The sequence below is a fragment of the Chlorocebus sabaeus genome, chromosome 2, assembly GCF_047675955.1.
Source record: "Chlorocebus sabaeus isolate Y175 chromosome 2, mChlSab1.0.hap1, whole genome shotgun sequence".
Lineage (NCBI taxonomy): Eukaryota > Metazoa > Chordata > Mammalia > Primates > Cercopithecidae > Chlorocebus > Chlorocebus sabaeus.
In genome coordinates this window covers 53,707,011-53,732,897 of record NC_132905.1, presented here as the reverse complement: position 1 = coordinate 53,732,897, position 25,887 = coordinate 53,707,011, and the positions used below count along the sequence as shown (strand labels likewise).

Genomic DNA, 25,887 nt, shown 5'->3' with positions numbered 1-25,887 from the left:
AGTACTAGAGGGTTACATTGTTATAGGGAAAACGGCTTGGAGCAAGGGAGGCCATTAACTGGGTCCTGTCTAATTCATTAAGTAGCATGGAAGATTTACATATTCTATGACCCAGTGATCTCATTCATAAAATCTCTGAGTCAAGGAGATATTTATAGGTTTGTTGATTGTGGTATTGTTTGTAATTGAGAAAATAACGTTTGAAAAGGTACTAAATGTTTACCAAAAGAAGAGTTAAAAATGTGATAAAGTCATGTAACAAATGCCATGGTAGAGAGAAAATGAATGAACTGGAACTACAACTAACACAAGATATGAATCTTCAAACTGAAATCTTAAGTACCGGAAAGCAAGTTGAGAAAGGATATTTAGAAAATGATATTACTTATAAGAATTAAAATAAAGAAAACACACCTACATGCAAAAGAGATTCTTTGTTTATAGAAACATATGCAGTAAAAGAAACACCAATTTATGTGGTTACCTCTGGGAAGGTAGGAAAAAAGAGGAAGAGAAGAAGAGAGGAAAGGAGAATGGAAGAGGACTTGATTCAGTTGTGTATGAATTATGTCTTTAAGAAGTTTTTAGTAAATATATAGCTGTTGGAATACCTTCTCCATTTTGCAATAATTAATAATATTAGCAGTGTCTTTAATTTCAGCCCATGTGTGTCCTTAAATCTAAAGTAACTCTCTTTAAACAGCATATAATTGGATCTTGATTTTTATTCACTCAGCTACTCTATGTAGTTTGATTGAGGAGTCTAATTCATTTACATATTACACAATTGTTAAAAGAATGGAAAAACATAGTCTATGCAAATGGTAACCAAAAGAGAATGGGGCTGGCTATTTTATATCAGACAAAATAGACTTTAAATAAAAAAAAGTTACAAGAGACAAAGAAGGACATATAATAATAAACAGGTCAATTTAACAAAAAATAGCAATTATAAATACATATGCATCCAATATCAGAGCACCTAAACATATAGCAAACATTTGCAGAACTGAAGGAAAAAATAGACAGCAATATAATAATACTAGGAGACTCCAGCACCTTATGTTTGAAAATGGATAGAGCATTCAGATGGAAAATCAATATGGCAACAGCAGACCTGAAAAATATTGTAGACCAAATGGATCCAGCAGACATATACAGAACATTCCGCTCAATAGCAGCATAATACGTTCTTCCAAACACACATACATTTCCCTGGATAGATTACCCAAACAAGTCCTAACAAATTTAAGAAGATCAAAACCATGCCAAGTGTCTCTTCTGATCACAATGGAATGAAACTAGAAATCAATGTCAGAAGGAAAGATGGAAAATTCACAAATATGCAGACATTTAACAACATATTCTTGCACAATCAATGGGTCATAGAAAATATCGAGAGAATTAGAAAATATTTTGGAACAGAAACGAAAACCCAACATATAAAAACTTACAGGATGCAGCAAAATCTTTACTAAGAGAATTTTTATAGTGATAAGTGCCTACATTAAAATATGGGAGAGATCTCAAACAAACAAACCTCATACTCCAAGGCACTAGAAAAAGAACAAACTAAGCCCAAAGTTATCAGAAGGAAACAAATAATAAAGATCAGAGCAAATAAATGAAATAAAATACAGAAAACAATAGAAAAAAGAATAGGGATTTTGAAAAGATAAAATTGATACAACTTTAGATAGATTAAAAAAGAGACAATTTAAATAAATAAGGTCAGAAATAAAAGAGGTAATATAAATGATGCCACAGAAATTAAAAAGATCAGAAGAGACTACTATGAATAATGACACAGGAATAAATTTTATAACCCAGAAAAAATTGATAAATTCCTAGAAACATACAATCTACCAAGACTGACTCATGAAAATGTAGAAAATTTGAATAGACCAGTAACTAGTAAGATGATTGTGATGGTTAATACTGAATGTCAGCTTGATAGGATTGAAGGATGCAATATTGATCTTGGGTATGTCTGTGACGGTGTTGCCAAAGGAGATTAACATTTGAGTCATTAGGCTGGGGAAGGCAGACCCGCCCTTAATCCAGTGGGCACCATCTAATCAGCCCCTGGCAAATATAAAGCAGGCAGAAAAACGTGAAGCGATGAGACAGGCCTAGCCTCCCAGCCTACATACATCTCTTTCCCATGCTGGATGCTTTCTGCCCTTGAACATCGGACTCCAAGTTCTTCAGTTTTGGGGCTCGACTGGCTCTCCTTGTTCCTGAGATTGTGGACTATTGTGGGACCTTGTGATCATGTAAGTTAATACTTAATAATCCCATATATACATGTATGTATATATGGCCATATATATGTGTGTGTGTGTGTATATATGTATGTGTATATATGTGTGTGTGTATATATGGCCATATATATATATACACACACACATATATACACATACATATATACACACATATATACACATACATGGCCGTATATATACACATACATATATATATACGTCTCCTATTAGTTCTGTCCCTCTAAGAGAACCCTAATACAATTATTGACAAGTAATCAAAAACCTCCCAACAGAGATATTAGGACTAGATAACTTCACTGGCAAATTCTACCAGATATTTAAAGAATTAACAGCAATCCTTCTTAATCTTTACCAAAAAAATGAAGAGGAGGGAAACACTTATAAAATCATTTTATGAGGCCTGCATTATCCCAATATCAAAGCCAGACAAAGATGCTAAAAGAAATCTATAAATCGATATCCTTGATAACCATATATAAAAATGCTCTCAATGAAATATTATTGGCCAGGCATGGTGGCTCATGCCTGTAATCTTAACACTTTCGGAGACCAAGGCAGGAGGATTTCTGGAGCCCAGAAGTTTGAGACCAGCCTGGGCAACATAGTGAGAACCCATCTCTATTAAAAAAATAACAGTAAAATTAAAAAACAAAAACAGAAAAAAAACACAAAATATTAGCAAACCAAATCTAACAGCACATTAAAATATCAGATAGTAAGATAAAATGAGATTTATCTCTGGGGTGTGAGGATAATGTATTGTGTTAAAATCAATTAATGTGATACATCAAATTAATTGGAGGATAAAACCACACGATCATCTCAATAGAGGCCCAAAAAGCATTTGAGAAAATTCAACACCTTTTCATGATAAAAACTCTTAACAAACTAGAAGCAAAAGAAAAGTTCCTCAACATAACAAATACCATTTATGAAAAGCCCTAACATCTTACTCAACTGTGAAAAACTGAAAGTGTTTTCTCTAAGATCAAGAACAAGGAAAGTATGCTACTCTCATCACTTGTATTCAACATAGTCCTAGATACAGGAAGTCCTAGTCCTAGATAGAGCAATTAGGCAAGAGAAAGAAATTAAAAAGCATCCACATTGGTAAGAATGAAATCAAATTCTCTTTGCTTGCCCATGACTTGATCTAATACATAGAAAACTCAAAAGGCACCACGAGCATCCTTCCCCAAACTACAAGAACTAATAAACAAGTTCAACCTGGTTGCAGAACACAAAATCTACATACAAAAATCAGTTGTATTTCTTACACCACCTAGGAACTATCTAAAAAGGAAATTAAGAAAAAAATCTCACCATAGCAACAAAATAATAAAATAATTAGGAATAAAAACTAAGGAGACAGAAGACTTATTACACATTGAAAACTATAAAATGTTGGTGATAGAAATTAAAGAAGATGCCAATATATGGAAAGACATCCTGAAATCTTTCTGTTTATACAGACATCCTGAAATCTTTCTGTTTAAACAGAAAGATTTAATGTTATTAAAATGTCTATACTATCCAAAGCAATCTACAAGTACACTAAGATCCCTATCAAAATTTCAGTGGTGTTTTTTAAACATAAGTAGAAATAATAATTCTAAAATTCATTTCAAACAACAAAGGATCCCAAATAGCCACAACAGTTGAGAAAGAAGAACAAAGTTGGCAACATCATACTTCCTCAGTTCAAAAAACATTACAAAACGATGGCAATTAAAACAATACGATACTGGCATAAATAGATATTTAGACCAATGGAATAGAAAAGAGAGCTCAGAAATAAAACCACATGTGTGGTTAACTGATCTTCAGTAAGGATGACAAGAATATGGAATGGGGAGAGGACAGTTTCTTAAACAAATGGTGTAGGAAAACTACATATTCACATGCAAAATAGTAAAATTTGACACTTATCTCACACTAGAAACAACCATCAATTCAAGATGGATTAAAGACAAACATAAGAAGAAAACTTAGGGCAAAAGCTTTACGACATTGGTCTTGGCAATTATTTCTTGAATATGACACCAAAAGCACTGGCAACAAATGCAATGTAAACTAGTGGAACTACAGTAAACTAAAAAGCTTCTGCAGAGCAAAGAAAACAATTAAAAGAGTGAAAAGCCAATCTAATGAGTGGGAGAAAATATTTGCAAATTATATGTTTGATAAGGGGGTAAATATTCAAAGTATATAAGGAACTCTTTGAACCAAATACAAAAAAAAAAAAAAATTGGGCAAAGACCTTGAATAGACATTTCTACAACGGTGAACAGGCATATGAAAAGATGTTCAACATCATTAATCATCAGAGAAATGTAAATCAAAATCATAATGAGATATTAGCTCATACTTGTTAGGATGGCTATGATTAAAAAACACAAAAGTTAAATGTTGGTGAGTATGTAGGGAAATTGGAACCTTGTACAATGTTGGTGGAAATGTGAAATGATGCAATCCTTATAGAAAACAGTATGGAGGTTCCTCAAAATTAAAAAATAAAAATACCATATGATCCAGCAAATTCACTTCTGGGTATTTCTAAGATAAATGAGGATCTCAAAAGACGTCTACACTCTTATGTTCATTAAAGCATTATTTGAAGTCGCCAAGATGTGGAAACAACTTAAATGTCCATTGATAAATGAATGCATAGAAAAATGTGGTACATGCAGGACAATATTATTCAGCCTTGAAAAATGAAGGAAATTCTGCTGTATGCAGCAACATGGATAAACCTTGATAACATTATGCTGAGGGTAATAAGCCAATACAGAAACAAAAGTACTGCATAATTTCATTATATTATGTATGTATCTAAAATAGTCAAAAACTGGAGGCAGAGAGTTGAATGGTGGTTGCCCAGTTGTATTAGTCCGATCTCATGCTGCTATGACGAAATACCTGAGACTGGGTAATTTACAAAGAAAAGAGGTTTAAGGCTGGGCGCGGTGGCTCATGCCTGTAATCCCAGCACTTTGGGAGGCCGAGGTGGGTGAATCACGAGGTCAGGAGTTTGAGATCAGCCTGGCCAACGTGGTGAAACCCCGTCTCTACGAAAACTACAAAAAATTAGCCGGGTGTGGTGATGGGCACTTGTAATCCCAGCAACTCGGGAGGCTGAGGCAGGAGAATCATTTGAACTCAGGAGGCAGAGGTTGCCATGAGCCGAGATCGCGCCATTTCACTCCAGCCTGGGTGACAGTGTGAGACTGTCTCGAAAAAAAAAAAGAAGAAAAAGAAAAAAGAAAAGAGGTTTAATTGACTCAGTTTCACATGGCTGGGTGGCCTCAGGAAAGTTACAACCATGGCAAAAGGCACCTCCTCACAGGACAGCAGCACGGAGTGGGTGCAAGCAGGGGAAATGCCAGACGCTTATTAAACCTTAGGATCTCATGAAACTCACTCATTATCATTGGAACAGAATGGAGGAAACTGCCCCCATGATCAAATTACCTACACCTGGTCCCCACTTTGACATGTGGGGATTATTACAATTCAAGGTGCAATTTGGCTGGGGACACAGAACCAAACTATATCACCAGAGCTGTGGCAAGGCAGAAATGGGAACTTGCTATTCAACACTGTAGTTTCAGTTATGAAAGATAATTAAATTCTAGGGATCTGCTGTACAACAGAATGCCTATAGTTAATAATACTATATTGAACACAAAAATCTGTTGGGAGTAGATCTGTTAAGTATTCTTATTGCAATGAAAAAATATTATTAACATTTTAACGGGATTATTCTGCAAACATAAAACATTTAGAGAATTTTACCTTGGAAAAAATGGAGAAAAAACTCTTTCAATCATCTAAGAAGTGTACACGTGTGAATTACTAAATCTACCAATGCAAATAAACTGATATTTTCTTGAATGACATAAGAGAAGGGCTAGTAATGTATGTATCCTAGCGAACTGGACCAAATAAGTTGCTATTCAATTTTTAAGGAAATTCTCAAAACAGACCAGTTTCTATTGAAACAAAACCAAAAAAGCCCACTCATAGATAAATCAAGTTTAAAAAAAGTCCCTGTGCAAGCATTATCACCCACCATAACAATGGAAATAAATGCTTTTTATATGCAATTAGCTGCAGATCCTTAATCTTTTTTTTTTTTTTTTTTTTTTTTTTGAGACGGAGTCTCACTCTGTCGCCCAGGCTGGAGTGCAGTGGCGGGATCTCAGCTCACTGCAAGCTCCGCCTCCCGGGTTTACGCCATTCTCCTGCCTCAGCCTCCTGAGTAGCTGGAACTACAGATGCTCGCCACCTCACCTGGCTATTTTTTTTATATTTTTTACTAGAGACGGGGTTTCACCGGGTTAGCCAGGATGGTCTTGATCTCCTGACCTCGTGATCCGCCCGTCTCAGCCTCCCCAGATCCTTAATCTTACTTTGGTGGCCCCACTTCATGGAGCAGTTCAGAAGTGGACTAGGGATAGAGGAATGAAACAGCACCCTTAGAGTCCAACTGACCAGTGTTACTCCAAGGCTGGTCCATTATGCAGGAGCACTGGCATCACCCTGGAGCTTAGGAGAAATGCAATACTCCGGACCTGCGTCAGGCACTCTGAGTCAAGATGCCTGAGGGTGGAGCCCAGCAATCTGTATCTTAACCAGCTTCCCAAGTGGTTTTCGTACACACCCAACTTTGCAAAGCATTGCCTTCACCTCTTTTCAGATAACAACAGTTAATTGTATTTAAGCAATGAACACACCTACAGAATAGCAGTGACATGTGATTCTTCCACTTTTACTGAGAAATGCTCACAGGAGGTTTCCATAGGACTGTGATGAGAAATGGGGCATCAAGACAGGGATTTCAGTCCTTATTGCACTGAAATATATTTATTACACTGGTCATGTGAGGATAATACCAAACAAAGTTGGGGACTGAAGAACTAAGAATGAAACTGGAAGATATACATATTTGCACTTATTTCCCATACTTTGAATATTTTCATACCTTGAATATTGCTTTTTAATGTAAAAATATATAGCTTTTTGTCATGTAATATATACATCACTGTCTATTTCACAGAGATTTCTCACAGAAAGGAAAGAGACTGCTCAGCTTCAAATCACAGTTTTATTTGCCTTAATGAAATAAAACGCCTATGGAATTTAATGGAATAGGGTACATAAAAACTAATTTAACTTTTATTCTAGTGGCCACATCTATAAAAGTACAATTTTCAATGAAGGTAGAAATTCTGTAAAATTTAATCACCAACTATTCCCAAAATAGCTGACTATGAAATATGTTATAATTTTCATTTATGTGTCCATTTGTATCTTATTTTACTTGCCATCTATGAATTCTAAAGAACATTAACGTCCTCAGAAGAGTATATTCTTTGTTAAAACACCTGTATGTTCTCTTATATTACTATTGACATTCATATGGAAGGAAACCAAAATAATTCACCCCACAGTATATTTCCTTGACATATTTTGAGATGGCTATTTAGAGAGATTGCAGATAGGAATAGCCCTGCAAAGCTGTCTTGTTGTAGAAGAGATTTATACCTGTAGAAAAACTAAAGTGAAATAAAAAGCAGATACAAACAGTCTTTCTCTGAGGCTCTCCCTTGTTCAGATCTAGGAAAGAATAATGAGAGTTTGGCACCTTTGAAAATCTGACTAAGAAACTTCAACCACAGACTACCATCTATTTTTTTTGAGGACTGTTATATGTGAGGTTTCATCTGCATAACAAGAATACTTTTACTAGCTCAAACTTTACTCCTTTTCTATTTCTGTCCCTCAGCACTCTTAGACCCTATTTTTTCTGTAACCTCAAGACGGTTAAAAGCATTAACTATTTGGACACTCTTGGTGTCTTTATGTTTTGTGTGTCTCCTGTGCACATATTGTGTTTGCCTTTTTTTTTCCTGTTAATCTATTGTCTGTTTTGTAGACTCAAATTATCAAAGCTTTAGGGAAAAGATTTAAACTTCCCTACAATATATTAGTTTAACAAGTGTATATTGAGCATAAAGTATATGCCAGCCACCATTCTTGGTGGTCAAAATAAATTAGCAACCAAAACAGACATGGCTGCTGACGGCATGGGTTTACAAGCTAGGCCAGGTTTGGGAAGACAGACAAAATACAAATGCACAGTTTTATAATATGTCACAGGGTGATAAATGTTGTAAATAAAATTGAACCAAGGTGAGTGCATCAAGAATCATGGTAGTGCTATGAACTGGGTAACCAAAGATGTTCTCTGGTTAAATGACTCCCTGGGGTAAGAAAGAAAATGAAAGGGGTGGGGGTGATAATATGGGAAAAGGGATATCAGTGAGAACCAATAGAGAGTGCAAAGACTATGAGGCAGGAACATGCTAGGAGTTTAGGAAAGTAATGGGTCCAATTTGGCTGAAGCTGGAGAAGAGAGTAAAGTGCCAGAGGTCAGTTGACAAAACTGTCTGATTTGGTAACTTGTGGGCAATTGGCTCTTTTAATGCCAAAAGAGATTTTGGAGGTTTATCTCAAATCAATTGACTTAATTTTTATGCCATAGGCAAATTATTCAGCTAACAGCAAAATACCATTTAGAGGATAATTTGCACTCCTGTCAGTATTAGTGAATGCTTTTCTGTTGTCCGCAATATAAGATTGGCTGCATGGTTGGGGAGACCAAAAAGAAAACGTATGCACTTCTGAATAGTGTCCCCTTCCTCTCTTTTAGGAGAGCTCTCTTGCCCATCTCCCATCATTGTATTGAAATTTAGAAACTTTTTTTTTCCCCTGGGCCAAGACTCAGAGCAGGATGGGAATGGAGGGTTTTATAAATGAGTTACAATCACCTTTATTTTTTAACCTGGGATGATCCTTGGAATTTTGGCAAAATCTTTTTGACCTCACCTATTACATTCCTAGCGGTGAATTTTTAAAACAAGGTAAAATGTTTTAAAATACTTTGGGTAGTAGTGACTCAGGGCAAGTCCGTGTCACAATGTGTCTGTGATGTATCTGCAGCTACTGAAAATTTTGGAGGCCATGGCTTTCTTCACCCTGGCCTTCTTCCAGCTCCTAGAACCTGTCAAGTCTTCTCCTGCCACAGAACAGTGCATGTGCTGTTTTTTCCTGCTTGGGCATACATTGCAATGATCTGGAGATGCCCAGACCACACCCCAGGCACATTAAACCAGGATCTCTGGGGTAGGATCCACCCACCAGTATTTTTCAAAGTTCCTATGAGATTTCAATTTGCAACCACTGGTACTTTGCTTCTCGCTCACCTCCCATCGCACTTCACCCTGCTCCTCTTTGGTTTCCTTGCTTAGTGTTACTTCCTGAGACACCTTCGCTGACGCTCCCTTGTACCAACCCCAAGTCAAATCCTCCTATTCTATGTGTACCTTCCCTTTGGAAGGTTTTATCATAGCAGTAATTTTACATTTCTTTGTGACAATATTTGCTTAATGTTTGTCTTCTCCAAACTCTTTAATAGACTTACCATGACATCTCACATTCGGAATCCTAGTATCTTAATACCAAGAATAATGGTTAAATCTGTGTTCAATTATTTGCCTATCTTTTTTTTTCCTGAATTATCAAGTGACCTCTGTAAGCATAGCAAAATAATGCTGATGGAGGTCATTTAAGGCAATTTATTTTTCCCAAACCGAGCTTTGTAGTTCAAACTAAAGTAATTGAGAGGACACCCATAACAGGAGACTCTAGTTAGAATGCATGTCCTTATCTTCTGCTAAACAATTTTTGTGAACATGGACTTTGTCTTATGTGCAGGAAATCATATGGTGTTTCTCCTCTTTGTGAGCTCCATGAAGGAAATGACCATGTCTGATTTTCTAACCATTAAGTAAATTCCCAGGGCCTAGGACTTGGCATCCATTAAACATTCAATAAGTGTTTGTTGAATGAATGAGGCTTGCGGGGGACTTCTCTAGTGGGTTATTTTATGTTTCAGGAGACTTCAATTCACTTAAGGAAGAAAAGCAGTGATTCTCATTCCTGGCTGAATGTCAGCATCACTTGGGATAGGAGGTGCTGAAAAACACTAATGCCTAGACCCCCACCCAGACTAACCTCCCAAACCAGAATGTTGGAGGTTGGGGTTTTCAACTTGAGACCTCTAATTTTCTGTTACTGATTAATAAATTACCTGCTTAATTGTCAGTTTAATTTATCAGCTTGAATCAGCATAGAGTTATTACCCCACAGGCTGTGTAGGTCAGGAGTTCAGGCACATAGTAGCGGTATTCTTTGCTCAGGTTCTCATCCAGCTGAAATTAATTTCAGTTCTCTCTGTGGCTCTTGATGCTCTTTCAAGCTCACTGGTTGTTGGCATAAGTCATTTCCTTGTGGTTATCGGACTGAGGTCCCTGTTGTCTTCCTAGCTGTTGGCCAACGAACACTCTGTTTCAGGAGGCCATGCTAGGTCCTTGTCACGTGTGTCTCTCTATCTCAGCAACAGAGAATCTCCTTGCTATAGAACCTGCTTCCTGCTTCTAATCTCTCTGATTTCTCTTCTGTAACCAGTGAGACAAAACTCTCTGTTTTTAAAAGGCTTGGATGATTAAGCCTGGCCTATCCAGATAATCTCCCTTGCTGTCAACTGTGACATAGAACATGACCCGATGACAAAAATGAAGTCTGTCAAATTCACGTTCCTGGTGAGGCAGGAGAATAGGCCCTGGAGGCAGGGAACCTGAGGACTTCCTAGAACTAAATCAAACAGAAACACTTCAGCTATGACAGGAAATATCCTCTTCATTTACATAGGGTATACACCAAGTAACCAATGGGAAACCTCTAAAGCATATTGAAACCACAGACAACTCTGTGACCAAGGCCTTTGAGCCACTTGCTTGGGTCCACTCCCACCCTGCGGAGTGTGCTTTCATTGTCAATAAATGTCTGCTTTTGTTGCCTCATTTTGCTTTGTTTGTGCATTTTGTCCAATTCTTTGTTTAAAGTGCCAAGAACCGGACACCCTCCACCGCTAATACTGGGGAATATGCAGGGAGTGTAAACTGGGAATGGGTGTACAGTGCATTTTGGAGACTGTCTTATTCTGCTGACCACAACTGGTATTAAACAACTTTCCAGCTGAGATTGAGAACCATTGGACTAAACATATCAAATATTTCAAATGGCAAAGCATTAAGTGATCTTTCAACAAAGTAAAACTAAAGTAATTGAGAGGACACCCAATAACAGGAGACTCTAAGTATAAAGCATGTCCTTATTTTCTGCCAAACTATTTTTGTGAACACGGACTTTGCCTTTTGTGTAGGAAATCATATCATTCTGCTGACCACAACTGTTATTAAACTTTCCAGCTGAGATTGAGAACCACTGGACTAAACATATCAAATATTTCAAATGGCAGAGTATTAAGTGATCTTTTAACAAAATAAATTTTTAAAGAAATTCTTCTTCTAGTCATAAAAAAAAAATCACCAATTAAGGGACATCAATAGAAATTCTAACAGAGATGTACTTAGGGCATAATGTGAATCACAGAAGAAATACTGTCTGAGAATGCCTACCTGTGGAATTGAAATTAAACCATTTCTGGAATCTGGTGTATCTGTCAGGTTCCAACCAGAAATGGCACTCACCCAGGCAGTCCACTTGAAGATACTTGGTGGAAAGATTGATTACTGAGATTGAAGTTGAGGTTCAGGGAAAAATCATGGGGTAAAGAAACAGACTATCAGGAGAGGAAGATAGCCATCATCTGGGGGAAGATTTGGCATCTCTGGAGTCCCTGAAGAGTCAGAAGTGTGGAGGAGGTCATAGATGGGAGAGACACAGCTGCTGTCAGAGCCCAGGTAGGGAAGCAAAGACAGAGCAGGGAGAAATTGACTTTCTCATTTCCCATCTGTTAATCTCCTGCCAGTACTTCCTAGAGGCCGGGCTTAGGTGGAAATTGGAAGAGAGGTTGTACAGAGAGAAGAGCCTCCTGGGGTACAAAGCAAGGAAGATAATGGGAGAAGGGAAATTGGTAGGCAAATGGAGAATAACCATCACATCTTAAAGATGATCTTTTTTTCTGATTGAGGAAATATCTGTTTAAAATTGAAAAATAGTGTAACATGGGAATTCTTTATGCCCTAAAATAACTTACCAGACTGGTTTCTTACATGGGTAGGTGTTGCCACGCAAATTACTTACTATCAGTCCTGGGGCCCGGGTTCCCCACTGGTTCTGTTTTTAACTTTTTAATTTCCATGTAGATTGGCTGAAGGGAAATGAGGTTGGCAATGAGGTAGGAGGCAGGAAAAGAGAAGTTGAAGATGTATATGTATCTTATTTTCAACACCGATTATATACATACATATATATAGATATATATATGCCTTTAAAATAGTATAAGCAAGAAGTTATCTTGTTAATAGAAAGAGTAATTGTGTCAATAAGTTAGGACATTACTAGGTAATATATCTCACACAAAATATGAATAATCTACTTGATATGTAAGAGTAAAATGAAGATAAATGATATTTTTAGTAGACATGGAACTTTGAATTATTTGTTAATTTCTAATTTATGCTAAGATTTATAGCATAGGCAAATTTTAAATCCTCTTCCAGCACATTTCTGATCATTCTTCATTATAATCAGAAAACCACCTAAGCAATTGCCTAGGGAGAGGGACAATTTCTCTACTGTTTTTGTTTTTCTTCTCTTTATCTATGCATGTGTTTGCATGTTTAACTCTCTCAAGTGTTGTCAGAATAACACTGAACATATTATACAATCACTTTAAAATTCCTCAGTTGCATGTTATTAATATAAAGGTAATAAACAGTATTCAAAATTACAAAATTTTTAAAATTTAAATTTAAGAATGTTGCTTCATTATATATTAGCCTTACCTGTTTCTAAAAATATAATAAAATGTTAAAACAAAGCAAAACAAAAGATAAAAGATTGAAATGATGGGAAGAAATTATAATAGGAGACAGGAATATCAGCAGAATGAAATCTGACAGATTTCTGGAAGACAGAAGTTAGTTGTAATCATGCTAACAGGTGATTTGAATGAGCTCAGAAGTTAGTAGTTGTGTTTTGAGTTCTTCATTCCATGGCCTGTGGAATTGGCTCATATGTAGAACAGAACTGAAACCGGATAGGAAGTAGGGGGCTGAGTGTATTGTTTGCTAAACAGCTTATAGAATGTCTTCTCCATCCTTCCTTCATCATGAATGCAGCTGCAGGACTCATTTCTGAGATAAAGCCAGAGAGGGACCTTCTAGAAAGAAGTTCTCCCGACCAGAGCTTGGGCATCCAGAATAGGTGTTAGCTCTCCAGATTGGGACCCATCTTATTATGCCATTTGGAGAAGTAGCCCAGCTTTCTGGGTACTCTGTTAGTAGAGTGTAGAAGAGAAGCCTACCACCTGAACATCCTCATAATATATGCAGAATTTTACAGTGAGTCTTCTCCTTAATATAGAAGTTGATAAGGGCTAAGCATACCCCAGCCAGCTGCTGCTGTTATCAACATAGTCCTATGATAACAAATGACTAGAAAACAAATAATTTCCATATATTTGTAAAAAACTAGTATTGCAAAGGAAAAAGATGCAAAAAAGATCAATAGACTCAAGGGGATACATACATAATTCAGAAGAGATACAAACTTATGGTTAAAATCTTAGAGATATTTGAGAGGCACCAATAAGGAGAGAAATGTCTTTAAATGGAATCCATAATTAAATAAATTAAATCGGTTAGTAAAATATTATCCCAGCACTTTGGGAGGCGGAGACGGGTGGATCACGAGGTCAGGAGATCGAGACCATCCTGACTAACACGGTGAAACCCCGTCTCTACTAAATATTACAAAAAAAACTAGCCGGGCGAGGTGGCGGGTGCCTGTAGTCCCAGCTACTCGGGAGGCTGAGGCAGGAGAATGGCGTGAACCCGAGAGGCGGAGCTTGCAGTGAGCCGAGATCTGGCCACTGCACTCCAGCCTGGGCGACAGAGCAAGACTCCGTCTCAAAAAAAAAAAAAAAAAAAAAAGAACCTTTAAGCAAATACACTGTCACCAGAAAATTCCTCCATATATATGAAAGAAATAATGCATATTTTATGTAAACTTAGTAAAAAAGGAAACACTTTGAAACTCATTTATTGAGTCAGCATAACTTTGATAATAACACTTATCAGTCACATTCCAGTGAAAGAGAAATAACAGGTCAGTATCTTATATGAAAATACATGAAATAATCCCTTAAAAGTTAGCAAATAATATATACACCAAACATCAGATTACATAAGTATGTAAAGCAAACATTGACAGACAGAATTGAAGTAAGAAATAGACAGCAATACAATAATAAAAGAAAACTTCAGTACCCCACTTTCAATAACAGACCAATTAGAGAAAAAATTAATAAGAGAATAGCAGACTTGAACAACACTTTAGACCAAATGAACCTAACAGACATATACAGAACATCCTACTCAACATCTGCAGAATACACCTTTTTCTTAAGCACACATGAAGCATTACCAAGGATAGATCACATGTTTAGTCACAAAGTAAGATCTAACAAATTTAAGATCAAAATCACATCAAGGATATTTTCCAACCACAATGCTATAAAACTGGAAATTAATAACAGGAGGAAATGTAGAAATTTAACAACATACTCCTGAACAATTGGTCAAAGAAAAAAAATCAAAAGGGAAATTTAAAAATATCTTGAAAGAAACAAAAACACAGCATATCAAAACTTATGAGATGCAGTGAAAACATCACAAAGAGTGAAGTTTATGTTAATAATTATGTACATTACAAAAAAAATCTCAGATAAACAACTTTTTACCTCAAGAAACCAGAAAAGGAATGAACTAACCTCAAAACGAGTAGAAGAAAGCAAATAATAATTATCAGAGCAAACTTAAATGAAATAGAAATTTAAAAAACAAAATATCGATGAAATTACAAGTTTTTAAAAAAAGATAAAATTGACATACCTTTAGGTAGATTAATAAAGAAAAAAATAAAATATACAAATTAAACAAAAAAAAAAAACATTTTATGAGACTGGCCAGCATTACCTGACAGCAAAGCCAGACGAAGACACTGCAAGAAAAGCAATATTCCTGATAAACATAGATGCAAAAACACTAAACAAAATACTAGAAAACCAGATTTGACAGCATGTTAGAAGTATCATTGAGATTTAACCCTGGGATGCAAGAATAACTCAACATAAAAATCAATTAACATGATACCTCACTTTAAAAGAAAGAAGGATAAAAACTACAAGATCATATTAATAGACGCAGAAAAGCATTTGACAAACTTCAACACCCTTTCATGATAAAAGAAATTCTCAACAAACTAGAAATAAAAGTTCCTCAACATAATAAAGATTATATATGAAAAGTGCAAATGTAATATTATACTCAAGTAAACAACTGAAAGCTTTTTCTCTAAGATCAGCAACAAGGCAAATATGCCTACTCATCACTTCTATTAAATATGGTACTGGAAGTCCTAGAATGAGCACTTAGGCAAGGAAGAAATAAAGATACTTAAATCAGAAATAAAGAAGTAAAAGTATCTCTGTTTACAGATGATACAATCTTATATGTAGAAAACCCTAAAGAGTTCACCAAGTGAGAAAAATTTGGTACTAATAAATGGGTTCAACATAGCTGCACAATACAAATCAGCATACAAAATTCAGTTGCATTTCTTACACTAACAATGAACTATCCAAAAAAGAAATTAAGAAATCAGTCTTATTGACAACAACAACAATAAGAATAACTAGGAATAAACAACAAAGGAAATGAAAAACACACACTGAAAACTGTAAAATATTCATAAAAGAAAGAGAAAATAAATAGAAAAACATCATGTGTTCATAGATTGGAATAGACAATATTATTAAAATATCTATACTACTCAAAGCAGCTTACAGATTCCATGTGATCTGTACCAAAATCCCAATGACATTTTTAACAGAAATAGAAAAATCAATCCTATAATTCATTTGAAACCACAAAGGACTCCAAATAGCTGAAACAGTCGTCAGAAAGAAGAACAAAGGTGGAAGCATCATACTTCCTGACTTCAAAATACATTACAGAGCCAAAGTAATTAAACAGTATGGTAATACCATTAAAACACATATTTAGACCAATGGAAAAGAGAGCCCAGAAATAATTTTCCACATACACAGTCAACTGATATTCAACAGGAGTGCCAAGAATATACAATGGGGAAAGAATAGATAGACTTTAACAACTTGTGTTGGGAAATTTGAATATCCACATGCAAAAGAATGAAATCAGACTCTCTTCTCACACCATACACAATCCTCAATCAAAATGGATTAAAAACCTAAATATAAGACTTTTATGTGTAACACTCCTAGAAGAAAACAAAGGAAAAAGTTGTATGACATTAGTCTTGGCAATAATTTTATGGCTATGACACCAAAATACAAGCAATGAAAGCAAAAATAGATAGATGGAGTTACAAAGAAACTATCAATAGAGTGAGAAGGAAACCTGTGGAATGGGAGAGAAATTTACAAAATGTGCATGTGATAAGGGATAAATATTTAAAATCTATAAAGAACTTCCACAACTAAACAGAAAAACAAGACAAAACAAAACAAAATAAAACAAACTATCTGATTTTGAAACTGGGCAATGGTACGTTTGTGTAGTGCAGCTAAGAGGAAAATAAAAGAAAAAGTAGAGAAAAGAAATTGGAGAATTCACTTTCAATGGATTTTTTTTTGAAAAAAGACATAAATGGCCACAGGTATATGAAAAGATGCTCAACATCATGAATTACTGAAATGCAAATTACAACCACTATGAGATATATCATCTCACATTTGTTAGGTTTGCCATTATTACAAAAAACAATGACAACAAGTATTGGTGAGAATGTGGATAAATTGGAACTCAGACACCATTGGTGGGCACATAAAATAGTTCAGTTACTATGAAAAACCATATGGAGGTTTCTAAAATAATTAAAAATAGAATTACCATATAATCCAGAAATCTCACTTCTGTGCATTTATCCAAAAGAATAAAATCAGGATCTTAAAAAGGTATATGCTTCCTCATGTTTATTCAGTATTATTCATAATAGCCAAGACGTGGAAACAACATAAACGTCCACCAACAGGTGAACGGATTAAGAAAATGTGGTGTGTGTGTGTATAATGGAATACTACTCAGCCATAAAAAGGTAATCCTACCATATGGAACAACATATATAAACCTTGAGAATATTATGCTAAATGAAACAAGCCAGTAACAAAAAGAGAAATACTGCTGATTCCCCTTATATAAGGTAAATAGTCAAACTCATAGAAGCAGAAAGTGGAATAGTGGTTGCCTGAGATGGGAGGGAGGAAAAAATGAAAACAAAATAACTTTGCATTCATAAAAAATCTCCCCTAACCCAGGGTTCTCCACTGAGCTATCTTCATAATATGTATTTCTATGAATACTGGAATAAAAAATGAAAACAAAATTTTGTACCAAGAATATATTCATGCGTTAGAAGTTGTATGGAATAAAAAAGTAACAATGTGTGTAAACACATAATAGGTATTGTGAGCAAGTTAGATTTATTCCAGGAATGCAAGATAGTTTAAACTCTTATCTATTAATGTTTTCTATATCATTAACAGAATCTAGGAGAAAAATTAAATAATCACTTCAGCCAATGCCAAAAAGCAGTTTATAATATTCATTCTTTTAAGTGTTGCTTCCTGATTTATGATAAAAATCTTTAGCAAACTAGGAATAAAAGGAAGCTTTCTTAAATCTGCACCTTTTAAGCTTTCTTAAATCCTAGGTATCTAGGAAAGAAACTTGAGATCAGGATTAAGATGAGAATATCTCACTATCATTATGTATTTTTAATTTTGTACAAGAGGTTCTACCAAGCTACAACAAGACAAAAAGGAACAAACAAACACATAGTTTAAAATTGGGAAAGAAGAAATAAAACTTATTATTAGGAAACAACATGAATTTATTGATTTTTGTGTGTGTTTGTGTGTGTGTAAAACATTTAAGGGGATCTTCAGAATTAACATTTAGTTTGGTAATGGGACATAAGGTCATCTTAAAATCATTGTGTCATATACACCAGAAGCCAATATTTAGAAAATAAAACTTAAATATGTGATATCATTTATAAAGCATCAAAAATATCAAATGCCTAGACTAAGTCTAACAAAAATTGTGCAGGACCTTTACATAGAAAATTATAAGATGTTATTGCTTAAAAATAAGCTACACAATAATACATACCATTTTCATAAAAGAGAAATATTAGTATTTTTAAGGTATTAATTCTCCTCAAATACATCTATATATCTATTTATCTATTTACATTCCTTCTGCCATGACTGTAAGTTTCCTGAGGCCTCCCCAGCCACGTGGAACTGTGAGCCAATTAAACTGCTTTCCTTTATATCTATTTTATAGATACATCTATTATATATATCTATTTTAATCTATTTACATATATATGTAAAATTTCTATCAAAATCATAGGAAGTTATTTTATGGAAATTTGCAAGTTGATTCTAAAATTTATATGGAAAAGTAAGATGTCAAAAATAGTTAAAGCTATTTTGAAAAGTATTGTGTTGGTGCACCTACAGTACCAAATCTACCTATATTATCAGTATAAATTTATTATAATTTAGGAATAGGTAGTATGACACCAGGATCAACTGATAGAACAAAGGAACACAGCAGATTCCAGAAAGACCCATGCATCAATTTACTTGATTTATGTCAAAGGTGGCAATGCAAACTAGAGGCAAAGGACTTTTTTCCCTTAACAAATAGTATTGAATTCATTGGTCATTAATATGTAAAATATGAACATTGACTCCTACTTCTCACCATACGCAAAAATCAAGTCCAGGTGATTATAGATCAAAATATGAATGATAAAGCAACAAAACTTCTAGAAGACAACAAAAAATATTACCTTCATGACTGAAGTGTAGGGAATGCTTTCTTCAAGGGGACACAAAAACATTAACCATAAAGGAAAAGACTGATAAAATAACTCTTCCTGTTCATTAAAACATCATTAAAAGGGTATAAAAAACGAGTCAAAAAATGGGAGAAAATAATTGCCACACATATAACCATTTAAGGGCTTCTAAACAAGGTATACATTCCAGTTAGAATAGCTACAATTAAATACACTGACTATACCAAGTGTTGGTGAAGATTTGGGGGAAATAGAACTCCCAAGAATTGCTGATAAGAGAGATACTGATACAACTGCTTTGGAAAATAGCTTGGAAATATCTTCTAATATTTATTATAAATACACTCTATTACCCTAGATGGAGTAAAATAGAATACATTAAAAATGTGAGTATATGTGCAACAAACAAAAATGTTCTTAACAACTTTATTTATAATAGGCAAGGATTGAAATAAATCCAAATGAGTATCAACATAATTTCCTGTATATTGATATAATAAATAACATTCAGATATCGATATGAATAGATTATTTTGTAAGCAACCATATGGATAATCTCATTATCATAATATTGAATGACAGCAGTGAATCACAAAGAATATATGTTACCTTGTTTCTATTTTGTATGAATTTCAAAAAACGATAATCTGTTATATGATATTCAAAGTCAGGTCAATGATGCTTCCTGGGAAGGAGGAGTCAGTAATTGAGAACAGGGCACAAAGGGAAACTTCTGAGGCACAGATACTGTTTTATTTCTTGACTAATGCTGTGATTATGCTGATAAGATTATTTTGAATAACTCATCTAGCTATAATTTGTCCACTTTTTGTATGCATAATTAAATAATTTTAAATAAGCACAACTGCGTTGCATGCTAGAGATAAAGATTTAGATTGACATTAACAGTCTCACTTCAGTAACCTTATATTTTAAAAAATGCTTCAAAATTCTATTGGGAAAAAAAAAACCTAGAATTTTCTAGAATTCTATCTAGGAAATGAAAGATATATTTATTTTTGTGATGAACTCATTATGTTCATCTTTTATACACTATTCCTAAAAGAATTCAGGAGAAGTACAAAGGACTTAGGAAATAATCGAACTAACCCAGGAGAACAATAAAAAGAAATAAGACAGCTGTATTTATGGCCTTGAAGCATTTTATGTCATCCAACAAGTAGTATGATTAAAAAAAAGTGGATGCTTTTTGGAATGTGATAAAATACAAATTTTGACAAGAAAAAAATAAAAAAAATACAATGAAATTCTCCAGGAAATTTACAAAGTTGTATGAAAAGATCATGTTACACATTTGAAGAAAAACAAAATGTACCTTATCTTGAACAAGTGATGGAATGTAATAGAATACATTTGACATTGACATTTGAAATATTCTCTCCTTCAAGTGACTCAGACTGAAGGACATACTACCTCTTTGTGAGTTAAAGCACAACATTGATTACTGCATTATCATTACAGTTTTAACAGTGTTTATCAGTTCACAATTTTCAGAACCAAACTATGGATGCAAAACTTTATTAAAATACAGGTCAGACTATAAATGCCATACAATGTAACATTGTTAAAGCCATACAAGACTTGGAAAATTCTGACAAAGTGGTAGCGGTAGAGGCTGTGAAAGCCAAGTTAAAGATTTCACAACATTAAATACCTCATCTCATATAGCAAGTCATCAAGAGCTGCAGCTTAAAGCTGATGGGTTTAAAATAGAGATCTTAGTACATGATGTAAAATCTTTATAGATTTAATTTAAAAAATAAGAGGAACAAGGTAGGAGAGGTATAGAGAAAATGTGCTAAATGGTCCTTGTGTATTGACCCTCACCAGCTACTGCTTAGTATTGATAAATCCAGGCATAAAGGCAGGATTTTACTTAGTGTTACCTCTAAAAGACTAAACACAGAAGCAGTCCAAAATTCTTGTCTATTAGGGCAGGGTATGGAGGGGTGAGAGAATGTGAAAGATATGGGAAACAGTCTTGTTGGTTTTTTTGAGACAAGGTCTCACTCTGTTGCCCAGGCCGGAATTCAGCGATGTGATCATGACTCACTGCAGCCTTGACCTCCTGGTCTCAAGTGATCCTCCCACCTCAATCTCTTAAGCAGCTGGGACTAAAAGCATGTACCACCACATTGGATACTTTTTAAACTTTTTGTTTGTTTGTTTTTTCTGCAGAGACAGAGTCTTGTTATATTGCTCAGACTGGTATCAAACCCCTGGGCTCAAGTGATCCTCCCACTTAAGTCTCCCAGAAGTGTTAGGATTATAGGCATTAGCCACCATGCCCAGTCCTGAGAAAAGTCTTCTCATTTTGTACCTCTTTGTTTTCTGATGTTTTATTTCTATGTGATTATATTACATCTGTTAAAATAACAACTAATAAAAGTGCTCAATTAAGATAAAATAATTGTTAAATTGTCTAGAAGAAGCAGAAATATTTAAATAACCCATATACCATGCTCATGTTTAGAAATTCAATGCTAAAGCCCTAATTTTGCTGCCACTGTGAAATGTCCCTCATTTTTTTTTATGTGGAAAATTACAAAATTAACCACATTTTGCAGCTTTTACCATATAGAGGTGGATTTTTTCCCATCCGCTAAAATCTGGCTGGTCTTGTGACTTGCTTTGGCCAATGGAATGGTAACAAATTTGATGCAAGAGAGTTGGAAATTACTTACAAATTGTGATTTCCTTCTCTTGCTGCTCTTAAACTTGAGACTTCCATGTGAAGAAATCTGGGCACGGTGTCTGAAGGATGAAAAGCATATGGTCGTCTATAGCTGGCCAAATTCCAGGAAATGAGTGAGGCCATGCAAGATTATCCAGCTGTCAGCTGACCTGGGAGCTCATCACAAACTCCTGTGTGATCCTGTCCAAGATCACTTTAGTAATCCCAGATAAGATAAACTGTCTAGTCATCCTACAAAATTGTAGGCTAAGCAGACAAGCAGTCATTGTTTTGTGTTTTGCAGTGGTTCTTTGGAGTAGTACTAACTGATAAATTTCTTTTAAAATAGGGACATTTTGACGATTAACATCTCATAGGAAGATTGTAGATAGTAACAAGATCATATTAAAGTAGATTCTTGAGAGATGACTAAATAAAAGGTCATATATCTCCTACCTTCATGACATTGGCTAGTCAAAGTTTGATATAATATCAAGCATCAAAAGAGAGATATATTAGATTTCATCACAATTAAATACTTTTGCGTTTCAAAGGATACTGTCATAAATAAATCTATCTTAAAATGGAAGGTGAGTTTTTCTGGACACAACATTTATGTGACTTTCTTCATTGTTCTATGTTTTGTGATATAAATATTCATGCAAAAAATACTTATACCTATTTAGATTCATCGAAATCTGCCCAGGTTATGTTTTGCAATGCTTTGTACATCAAACCAGCTTTGAGATACTGCCAGAACTGAAAAAGACTCCTACATAATTGAACTAGGATTAAATATTAGGTTTTTTCAACTGTAAAATTCACAAGGGAGTATTAGTTAGAACATTCAGTTCTTTATCTAACAGAGACAAGGATTTGCTGAACAATATTCAAATAAGTCAGTAGCTGTTTCCAAGAATGTTTGCATCTTCAGAGATAGTAAAAATTAGGTTCTATTAGGAATTAATCTAAAAGATCATTTAAAGTTTAGGATTGAGGTATTATGTATGTTTTATTTTAAAGAATTATCAGGCTATAGAAATCTCCAAAGGAAAATCTTAACAATCTAGATTTACTGCAGTCAAACATCTAGATTAGGTGCTTTAAACTTCTGACAATCAATTCAAGGGTAAAAAATTACAGCAAAGTGCCAAAACAACTCAATGAGGGAGAGAACAGCCTTTTCAATAAATGGTGCTTGAACAAATGGATTTCCACAATGCAAAAAATGAATTAGGACCTCTCCCTCACACCATAACCAAAGGATTAATTCAAAATAGATTATAAATGTAAATGTAACAGCTAAAACTGCAAAACTTTTAGAAAAAAATATAGGAATGAACCTTCATGACATTGGCTAGGCAAAGTTCGACATAATACCAAGTACAAGTGCCAAAATAAAAGAGAGGTATATTAGACTTCATCAAAATTAAATATTTTTGTGTTTCAAAGGATACTATCATAAAAGTAAGAAGACAATCTTCAGAATAGGAGAAAATATGTGCAAATCATATATCTGATAAGGTTGTGGTATCCAGAATATATGAACAATTCTTGAAACACTGCAAAAGACAATTCAATTGAAAAATGAGCAAGGACTCTTAATAGACATTTCTCCAATTAAGATGCAAATGGTCAATAAGCACAGGAAAACATGCTCAACATCATTAGCCAGAAAGGAAAGGCAAATCAAAATCATAATACTATAACACTTTGTACTCACTAAGATGACTAAATTTAAAAAGACAGATAATGACAAGTGTTTGTGAGTATGTGGAGAAATGAGAGTCCTTATACATTGTTGCCAGGAATGTAAAATAGCATCGCAGCTTTGAAAAACATTCTGGCGGTTCCTCAAAGGGTTAAGCAAAGAGTTACTGGGTGGCCCAGCAATTCCACTACTACATATATACCCCCCCCCCAAATGAAAGTATATGCCTACACAAAAGCTCATATATCATGGTCACACTAGCATTATCCATAACAGACAAAAAGTAGAAACAACCCAAATGTCCATCAACCAATGACATAAACAAAATGCAGCATATCCATAAAATGTAATATTATTTGGTCATAAAAACTGAAGTACTGAAACCTGATGTAACATAGACAGACCATGAAAACATGCTAAAAAGCCACTCACAAAAACCACATTTTTTTTTTGTAATTTTACTTGTATGAAATGCCAAGAATAGGCAAATCCATAGAGATAAAAAACAGTAGTTGCCAGGTGCTGTAGGAGAGGGAATGAGGGATGTGGGATTTCTTTTGGGGGTGATGAAAATGCTCTAAAATGAGATTGTGGTGATGGTTGCAGAAATCTATGAACAGACATAAATCAACTGAGTTGTAAACTAAAATTGAGTGAATTATATAGTATGTGAGTTATATCCCAATAAAACTGTTATGTTTTAAAAATTATATCAGATGACTTACTTGACCTTAGGTGAATAAATTACCAAAACTGTAACGTCCTTGACCAAATAAAATTGAATTTGACAGATTTAGATATTTAAGAGAAAGCCAAGGAATCTTTCATTTTCAGTCAAGGATAAAAAACTAGATATCACAAACTCAAATCTGCTAACTTGGGATGAACTTCCTGTTCCTGAATACTTAGAGAAGAAAGTGTTTGGCATTCTATCCTTGGTCAAGAAACATTTACACTGTTCTAAGTCTGGCTTGTTATATATTTCTTTCTTTCTGTTATTTTTTTAAAATGTATTATTTATTTATTTATTTTTAAGATGGTGTCTTGCTGTGTCACCCAGACTGGAGTGCAATGGCATAATCTCGGCTCACTGCAACCTCCGCCTTCTGGGTTCAAGCAATTTTCCTGCCTCAGCCTCCTGAGTAGCTAGGACTATAGGCTAGCGCCACCATGCCTGGCTAAGTTTTTGTATTTTTAGTAGAGACAGGGTTTCACCATGCTGGTCTTGAACTCCTGACCTTGTGATCTGACCTGAACCTTCATGACATTGGCTAGGCAAAGTTCGACATGGGGTGGGGAGGGCCACCTGGGCCTCCCAAAGTGCTGGGATTACAGGCATGAGCCACCGCACCTGGCCTATATATTCCATATCTGGGTTGTCCAAGCTATTATTTAGGAAAAGCAGCAAGAGAAGTTATGAGGATTTTAAAAATACGAAATATAAATAAAAACAAAATAGAAGTGAGCTCTTAAAAGTACATTTCCCCAACATATTCATGTGAAAAACACATGCTTATATTTCATCTTCGTTTCTGTCTTCCGCTTGCCAATGAAACAGGCAAGGTGTGATATTTTAATCATCGGTGTTGCTTTAATATTCTAGTGACATCTTTTTTTTTGCACTAAATTCTGCACAGAGTAACTTCTCAAACAGACACTTTAAGAAGAAATGAGAGAAACTTTATCTTGTTTTACATGAGAAATTCGTCAGATGAATTGATAAATAATAAAAATAGCTTATGGGAAGAGGTGACGAGTGGGTTGTAAGAAGAAAGAATTGAAATCAAATTACTCATTATTTTTAGTGTTAAATAAGATAATTCAAAAAGTATAATCAGTGACTTGATTGAGTTCAAACTACAGTTATGTATTTAGATTAATTTCCAATTTATGCTTATTCATTTTTTTCCTTGCTACATTGTAAACTTCTCAAATCCAAGTAAGAAATAACTAGTTTCTTACCCAAAGTATCAGTGAAAGTCACAGAGTGTTTAATAATAATGACAACAACCACTTGAATTCTGCACTAGATGAAGCATTCCCATTTAGTCTTCAAAGCATTGTCAGGGGTAGAGGTATACGATTATTTCACGTCACAGATGAAGAAATGGAGCCTCATTCAGATCAAATAATTAAATTATTACTTAAAAATTGAATATACATAGAGGACTTGAATCTAAGTCATTTGC

At 34.7% G+C, this 25,887-nt stretch overlaps 1 long non-coding RNA gene across 2 annotated transcripts in view; it reads right to left on the bottom strand.

Moving 5' to 3' along the window:
• Positions 1-22,330, bottom strand: part of LOC119619289 (uncharacterized) — a 41,147-nt gene extending 18,817 nt beyond the window's left edge. For both annotated transcript variants that reach the window (XR_012091352.1, XR_005235669.2), the window contains exon 1: positions 21,998-22,330. This is a non-coding gene — a long non-coding RNA (uncharacterized lncRNA). The remainder of the gene's footprint in view (positions 1-21,997) is intronic.
• Positions 22,331-25,887: the final 3,557 nt, after the last annotated feature.